The sequence below is a fragment of the Alosa alosa genome, chromosome 7 (assembly GCF_017589495.1).
Source record: "Alosa alosa isolate M-15738 ecotype Scorff River chromosome 7, AALO_Geno_1.1, whole genome shotgun sequence".
NCBI classification, from domain to species: domain Eukaryota; kingdom Metazoa; phylum Chordata; class Actinopteri; order Clupeiformes; family Clupeidae; genus Alosa; species Alosa alosa.
The window spans coordinates 30,494,220-30,501,988 of NC_063195.1; the positions used below are offsets into that span (position 1 = coordinate 30,494,220).

At 46.9% G+C, this 7,769-nt stretch overlaps 1 protein-coding gene across 1 annotated transcript in view; it reads left to right on the top strand.

Moving 5' to 3' along the window:
* Window positions 1-7,255: 7,255 nt before the first annotated feature.
* Window positions 7,256-7,769, top strand: part of LOC125298432 (axin-2-like) — a gene marked incomplete at its 3' end in the record, with an annotated part of 58,235 nt that continues 57,721 nt past the window's right edge. Inside the window, 1 exon segment of the mRNA XM_048249162.1 lies at window positions 7,256-7,390.

Below are 7,769 nucleotides of genomic sequence, written 5' to 3' on the forward strand. Positions count from 1 at the left end.
TGTTTGCCTTAATTGAGCAGCTAAAGATGATTATTGCCCGGGTGGACCTCACAGGGCCGGCTCTAATTACAGGGAGGACAGTCTCTCATTAGTTTGTTTGCAGGTGGACACACACTCAATGGAGGTTTTCAAGGGAGAGCAAGCGGATGTTTCACTGGGGGAAAGCTATAGCCTCACAGTAGCATCTGAATAACAGGATTGTATTAGGGTTTTGCATGAAGTGCCAAGAATATACCGTGAAAGAATTCATTTATTATTTTATTCATATAAAAGACATTCTTATCTTCTCTGTCCACATCAAGGGCGTCTCTGACGGTTCAGAATAGAAAACTATGAAAGATTAAGCAGTCGTCTCTTTTTTTCTACCACTAGGATTGCTAAAATGACAATGCTGTCAAACTTCCAAAGAGCTTTCTTCCCAAGATACTAATTAAGAGGTCTCAGCTTAGAAAGAGCCTGTCGCGTTTCTGACTGGAGCATATATCCAGTCATTTGTGACAAAACTGCAGATGTCTCCACTAATAGACCAAATCTACTTTTCCTTTTGAATCAATGTTAGCTGTGAGGAGGATCATTGTGTCTGTCTCCTTCGTTTTGTTAATTCTTCATCAAAAAGATGGATGTGGTTGGAGTTTCTCTCGTCTCTATAATATTCTTAGTGATATGTAAATCTCTGAGACCTCACCGCCAGGCCAATAAAACTTACTCCTCGACTGAAGTCCTTGCCTGGAGTCATTATTCAGGAGATAGGTCATATATTTCAAGGCCATCAATTATTAAACATATTCAAATATGTTTTACACATTTATGATTATCTGACCTGAGCATTTGAAATACAGTCATAGTTGTGTTATTCAAATGTAAATACAGTCATAGCTGTGTTATTCTACTTTGTTGTACTGAATGGTATACTTTTCCCTTCAACATTTTTTGTCTTTTGGCCCTTTGATTGGACAAATAATGTTTTGTCCAAAGTCTTTATAGTGTATGGTCTTGACTTGAGTATTTGCTGAGATCCACCTCTATCTAATAGCATGAACTTTAGATGAGGTGATGGAGACTTACTGTGACCATCCTCACGCCCAGACACTGAGCACTGGACTTATAGGCTAGTGGCCAAACTATCTGATTAAGCACTTGTGATTATTTATTGTGGGTTCTGGAACTTTTTGTTATTTATACTATTTTAAGTACAGCTCCACTTAACAGTAGTGCCGTTTATTTACACACCTAAAAATGATTTTTGATAGAAATGTGAAATAATATACAATATATGTATCTGTTTAAGTCAGACAGTGATATTTTTTTCATGTTTACAAACATGTCCTGTCAGACAAAAAGTCAGGTCATACAGAGTTATTGTATCAATAGCCACGCCAGACGGAATGGAAATCCAACCTCACCTTCCAAATAACTGTCCGAAGTACTTGATGTGTTCCAAAACTAACTAGTATCGTAACACTAACCTCAGCCATCTGTCCTCCCCTTAATAGTCAACCAATGATCATGCTTAAACTGAGAATAAGACTCATGCTAATTACTATTAGTGACGTGCTGTAGCCAATGACTCACTAACTGGACTGAATAGATAAATTGATTGACGGATGGATGGATAGAGAAAGCTGATGGATGAGTGAATGAATGGTTGATTTTACATCATGCCGCGGAGCCCCCAGTCCTGGGGCTAGAGCTCTGTGTTTGCCAGCTGGAGGAAGGCACAGCAGTCCCCCCAGCCCCTGCCCCAGCACGCTGACCTCTCCGAGAGCCTGAGCATCTGTCTGGGCTGCAGGAGGCCGCTCGCCTGCCCCCTCGGCCCCATCAGGTGGGGACAGAGGGGCCATTTCTCATGCTCTCATGCCCATTGTTTTTAATTACATCTGCTGCTTTCAAGCCTGAAATAGGGTCGGTTCAGTCTTTTTTTTGGACGTGTTGTCATGATTATGAGTGTGGGGAGTTATGGGGGGCATGGAAGTCTATTTGTGTGTGTGTTTGAGTATGTGTATGCGTGTGTTTGTATGTGTATGTGTTCACACACGTGTGTGTGCATGTGTGTGTGTGTGTGCATGTGTGTGTCTGTGTGTGTGCACAAGTGTGTATGCATGTGTGTGTGTGTGTGTGCAAAAGTGTGTGTGTGTGTGTGCGTGCACACTCACATGTTGTGTTTCCACACAGCTGCATTGGGGAATTAATGGACGTGAAATCCAAGCTGAGAGACTTAAAAGGCAGCAGAGGAGGAGGCCTGAGCAGCAGCCCATAGTCTTGACACCAGATGGGGATTCATGATGAAATGCGAGCACTCGCTCCGTTCCCAGGCATCCTCTCCCATCAGTTCACCATTACAAAGTGATTCAGATGGAGGTTTCATACACCAAAGACAAAATCATAATTTTTTGACCAAATACAAGATCTCTCTTCCTCATCAACACACTTCCCCCACCTCACCTCATCCTTTCCTTCCACCCCCTCTGCTCTCTCTCTCTCCTCTCTTCCATCTCTTTCTCTCCCTCTGTGTCTTTCTGTTCATGAAGACTTGCAAATGTGGCATTAGCAAATATTCAGTGAGTGAGCTAGCGCAGGAGCGAGCAGAGTAGCGCGGCTCCCTTTTATCCGCTGGGGACCTCTGATTGCGCTACAGTTCTTGCATTGGAAATGAGTGCTGCGCCACAGACCGGGGCAGCAGAGAGAGAGAGAGAGAGAGAGAGAACTCCCCTCCCGCTGATTTGTATTCCATCTACACGTCACTGCAGGACATGCAAGTTGGAGGCACCAGGCTGTTTTTTTTTCTGTCTTTCTTTTTCTCTCTTTCTTATTTATTAACACCACCCCCCCCCCCCCACCATCCCTCCCCAATTCAAATCCACTCTATGAAATATGTCTTTCTTGGCCACATAACATTAGGCAACAAGGCAGCAAATAAAATGCAAAGGGCAATGAAATATGAGTAGTGTGGGTTTGAGAAATGTATTTGTACTCCCTGAATCATAAGTGTAAATTATGATTAAGACCCTTTCTCTTTCCTCTCCCTCTCTCTCTCTCTCTTCCTCTCTCTTTCTTCCTCTCTCCATCCCTCGCTCCCTCCCTCGCAGTGGCTCTGCATGCATTTGATCCACTTCTCATTTACACACTGCAAACCGTCCACGAGAGATGCTCCCCTCGCTATGACAGCTTACATCACTATCACTGTGCGCATGCAATCACCCAGCCCTCCATCTGACGCACACACACACACACACACACACACGCGCACGCGTATGTGCTCTCTAAGAACATGGAGCCCCCCCCTCCCACCCCGTTGAATAATGTAGCTCCGGCTGTGGCGCCGTAATCTGGGGGTGTTAGGGGGAGAGGAGGTTGGCTGGCGGCGGTCAGGGACAGCAGATCTGGAGGGCTGATAGGAGGCAGAAAGAGCTGAGCGAGGTGCTCCGGGGCCCTGCAGGGCTAATGCCTTCCAGGAAAGAACCGGAGGTGGAGAACTCACTCCACGTTCTCTCTCTCTCTTTCTCCCTCTGCAACGGGAAAATAAACCTCGGGGGGATTATCCCTCATTCTCTCCCTCCCTCCTGGCTTCAGACTCAAGGTCAAACCCGATGACTCCTCTCCTCTCCTCTCCTCTCCTCCTCTCCTCTCGTCCTGCTCCTGGAAAGAAGGGAGAGAGAGAGGAGGAAGATGAGGGTGAGGGCGTGTAGGAAGTGGAGAGTGTGCGACGCACCTCGATGGGTAAACCCGCAAAAACGTTTGCCTTCATGGTAGGGGGGGAACCGTGAGAAGGTTAGCCATCTCCTTGAGGCTCTTGAGGTGTTCTTGTTCGTGTCCTCCTTCCGGCCTCGTAATTGTGTCGTGAAACTGTCCCGACTCCCTCGGCATTCCAGAGGCCCTGAGGAGGTAGCTCAGGTTCAGGTCAGAACCCTTAACATCTCCGACTGCGGACCCACGTGGAAATATCCGTCAGGAATTAAAGGAGGAGAAAAGACGTTGAACTGTCGGAATGTGACTCGCACCGGACTTCCCAGGGAGGTTAGAACAGGGGTATTCACGCGCAGCAACGAGTTCACAGGAAATGGATCTCCCTTCTATCCACTCCCTCTCACTGTTTTAGGGAGAGCCTCAAAGATATGACGTGGCTTTCTGGAGGTGGATTTTATATGTGAGCAAGGCATGTGGCCGACTGCCTAACCTAGCACTCCCACACCCCCGCCCCCAACACACACACACACACACACACCATAACACTCTATAACCCCGCACTCCCACCCCACCCCCCACACACACAAATACACACACACACACCATACCACTCTATGTACTAAAGATGCTCCCGGACTGCTTGAGCTAGTCTCTTGACTGAGACGTGAAGGTCTCTGTGTGTATATGCAACAGCCCCACAGTGGCAATGCACAGCATAGAGGATAGCAAAGTATCCCGCAGGACGGATACCCGATGTATATGGAAAGCTACAGAATGGCAAAGCAGGTAGCAAGTCCTTTGTTTTTTACCCCTCACTGGTTTGTAGACTTAATTTCAAAATTATTGAACTCAATTGAACTCGAAATTATTTCTGTTGTCATCATCATGCATTTTATTGCTATTTGAGAGTTGAAATAGATTTAATAGGTTTGTTTGTGTTTCATTGTGCATCACGCAATGCAGAGGTGATCTCATGCTGAATCCATGATAATTATAACTGACATGCCATTTTGCTAGTGGGAGGAGAGACTGCTGTTCTCTGCGTGTCAGTTTGATGGTTGGAGAGAGACGTGTGGGTATCCATCTCCAAGGACAATGAGGCTAAGATGAAACAGATCTTTTGGGGCGAACAGAGAAGCTCAGATCTGCCATCTGGACGCCTTTAAACTACAGACCAGCTCAGCTCGCATATACAAACCCAGGCATACAGAAAAACACATGTTCAGAGTGTATGTACACACACACACACACACACACACACACACACACAGCTACAGACACAAAACAAGCCCATTAAACAAGGGAATACAATGGTCAGTGACTTTGTGGCTTAGCAGATACGTACTGACAGCGATATTATATTCCTGTTATTCCTGTAATAACATGATGTGGCATGTACTGTACTGATGCACGTTTGACCATGTCCATTCTAACTGTGCATGCATGCTATAATTATATGTGCTTGTGAATGTTGTGCTGGAGCCAATCCATCAAGAGAAAACTCCATCTCTCTCTCTCTCTCTCTGTCTCTTTTTCTCTCTCTCTGAATGTCATATCAGAAAGAACGAGACGATAAAAACCTTATCTGTGACGCCAGATTCAATATACAACCCTCCTCCCCTCCTCTACATGATATCAAGGCCCACTGGCTTTAAAGGAGCGGGGTGGTTGTGATTTGTAGTGTGTTTGTGTGTGTATGTGTGTGTGTGTGTGTGTGTGTGTGAGATCTGGTGATCTCCCCCTGGTGCCAGTGGCTGAGGACAATCTCTGTGTGATCCTTTCATGCACCACCCCACACACACACACACACACACTCTTTCTCTTGCCTTTTCATCCCGCGTGTCTCCCGGGGGACTGACACAGGCAGCAGGGCCATCTGAAGGCTGCGGACACACACACACACACACACACACACACACACACAGCAGATGGACCCACTGTTCAAGGCCCAGCAGCAGCAGCCACATCCAGGCATGGTTCAAGCCATCCCAACCACATCCAGCCTGGCACCAGAGGGGCTCTTTCCATTAACAACTACTATATGTAGATGTGTGTTTGTGCACGTGCACGCATCCATCATGGCATCCATGCTGAGTTGAAAGTTCCTCTAAACTACCCTAAATCCAGCCCGCACACACGTTGTAATTGCCACCGTTAATGCAAACAGATGCATAATGCTTTGGAAAACAATCTTGACTGTGTGTGTGTGTGTTTGTGTGTGTGTGTAAAATTGTACCTTATCATGTGTTCTCTGCATATGACTGCATACTTTATCTAGGACTTGTGTGCATTTACCTCTTAGATGTTCTTCAACTTATTTTATAAAGGTATTTATCTTTATTATATTATGTAAATCTGTAGTATTGAGAAGTGCTGCACCTTCCTTGTGCTGACTTGGACAGAGAAGAGAAGCCGATGCAGGAGTATTATTTTGTAATAGAATTAAAAGCTGCCTAGCGAGTGTGGAGTCTCCAGACTCACCCACGACTACTTGAAAGGCTGCGTTCTCCCGTCGCGGTTCACTGCAAAACCCGTTTTTATAGTTGTCCACTCTCCCCACTCTGTCCTATCTCCGCTGCAAATGACTAGGTTGGACTTTGAAGAGGAAATCGCTCGCATTCCTCCATCGTCGTAAGAGGTATTTACATACGCTCTCTAAATAATTATGTGGCGCGCCGGAGCATCCAATGAATTTTTCACAAAAGCACTTTCTATTATTTACATTCCTAAAATGTAATGTGGTTTTACTTATGCAGCTGGCCGGAGAATCAAAGCGCTCCATCCAGGCCCCAGTCCACACTGGAAAGCTCAAAGACCCGCAGGGGTCAAGCACAGGGGTCACGTTCTCTCAGCCTCGGACGGCCGGCAGAGTGCATAACTGCCAATTGACTTTCTAATGGAAAGGGGGGGAGGGGGGGCTTATAAAATATGCAGTTTAATAACGGCTATCATGGAGGCTTTTTTGTTTCCTTCCTCCTCCTCCTCTTCTATTCGTTCTTTCCCCCCCTTCAATGCATCTGCATCTAAGCAAGCCGCAGGCGGAGAATAATCAAGGGTTCCTGGCAGTTTATCTGGCTCTTGTGTGTGGTTTCTTTTCTGGCCTTTTTGGAAATATGAAACACGCAACGACCACATATCCAGTTCTTGAACTTGGACGATGAAGCTCAGAGTCTTTTGGCTCGTTTTTTGACGGCGAGGCATCAAAGCTTCCCCGGCCCCCCCCCCCCGGCCGAGAGTTGCCGGATTTACTACCGAGGGGATTCACCCCTGCTCTCCCTCAGGCTCATCTGCCTGACCGGTGCTCTTGTGCTGTTTCAGAGGGACCGGGGGATGGCTGACCCTCGCCGGCAACTGCCCCGTCTCTGTCCAACCCCGCCGCAGTAACGATTAAGACTGAAATAGCGTCAGTGGTCCGTGCAGTTGGACGTGACTCAGAATGTTTTTCATTTGATCTTGTTGTCTCGCACCTATGACTCATCTAACTGCCTGATGTGTTTCCCCTCTCTGGGTCCTTTCTGTTTTTCTAAGAGAACATCACAGAGCTGGAGGCTGGCGGTTTACACGACGGAACCGGATGGCGGAGGAGGACGACAGAGAGACGCCGCTTGACGAAGGGAGGGAGTGGAGGGATACACCACGAGGTGGGAGAGGATGCGTGGGTCTCCAATGCCAGGCCTCTAGCCCCAACGAAAGGGCCAGCCCAAAGGTGATTAACTGGCCTCAATTACCTACTACTTATCACTATTATTGCAGTACCATCATCATATTAGTGATATGGACTCTGGAAGTGGACTCTATGCCATGCAAACACTATCTGTGGCCAGGCCCCCCCTGTTCTGGTTCTAGTCATTTCCATGACATGAGGGGGGGGTTTTTCTCCCACTCATGGGGACTCATTCTTGCCAGTGAGCTCCACAACTGACCCAGGGATACGTTTGGATTCCCTGGAAATTCAATTCACCCTCAGCCGAGGAGCACCGAGGCCAGTGTGGCATTTTCACATTTCTTGGAGAGACAGAAATAGAAAAAGAAACCAGAGAAAAAGAGAGAGAAATAGAACAAGAGAGAAAGACAGAGAAAGAGGA